Consider the following 719-nt stretch of genomic DNA (forward strand, 5'->3'; position numbering starts at 1 on the left):
GGCCAGGGGGGGGGAAGGGGGACATCTCAACAGTAGAGGTTTTTTAAAGGAATCTCAGAAAACGGCATTGAAGTCCCGCTCTCTCTCAGGGTAAAGCGCCCCGAAGCTCGGGTGTGGGTCTCGCCGCAGCTCATTGGGTGTCGGATGCGGCTCATTGCGAGTCAGATGCGGCTGCCCCGCGGTGCCTGGTCCTGCATCAGGCTCTTGCAGCGTCTCCGCTCACCCTGCCCCCGCACGCCCCTCGATGAGGATGATGGGGACCCCACCCTGACATTCTTTCTCTTCCCAGTACTCCTGGCCTCGCCCTTCTCTGCCCAGCGAAGCTCATTTAGAACTGGAGGTGAGATACAGAGCTTCACAGACAGGAAAAGCTCAAGGAGCTCATCGCCACCAAACCCAGAACCACGCGAGATGCTGAAGGGTTTTTTTTTTAAGATGAAGAAGGAGAAGGAGAAGGAGAAAAGATTTTAAAAATACGGACAATAAAATGGCAATAAATACATATCCATCCACAATTGAATCTAAAAATCAAAACAAATGAACAAAGAATCGAAAGAGCAAAATAAACTGATGACTGAAAGAACCAGAGGCCTGGACACGTGGGACAGACGGACGGCTCTCAGAGGGGATTAGCCACAGACCTGGCGTGCGTGTGTGCGACCTACGGAGGTGAAGGGTGGTGAAGGCCTGGGCGGGGCAGGCACCGGGTGGATGGGGGC

At 54.0% G+C, this 719-nt stretch overlaps 1 protein-coding gene across 1 annotated transcript in view; it reads right to left on the reverse strand.

The window, feature by feature from the left end:
• SMOC2 (SPARC related modular calcium binding 2) overlaps positions 1–719 on the reverse strand; it is a 51,652-nt gene that overhangs the window by 18,328 nt on the left and 32,605 nt on the right. The gene's annotated exons all lie outside the window — the stretch shown is intronic.

Source organism: Myotis davidii, unplaced genomic scaffold (genome assembly GCF_000327345.1).
Source record: "Myotis davidii unplaced genomic scaffold, ASM32734v1 scaffold592, whole genome shotgun sequence".
NCBI classification, from domain to species: Eukaryota; Metazoa; Chordata; class Mammalia; order Chiroptera; family Vespertilionidae; genus Myotis; species Myotis davidii.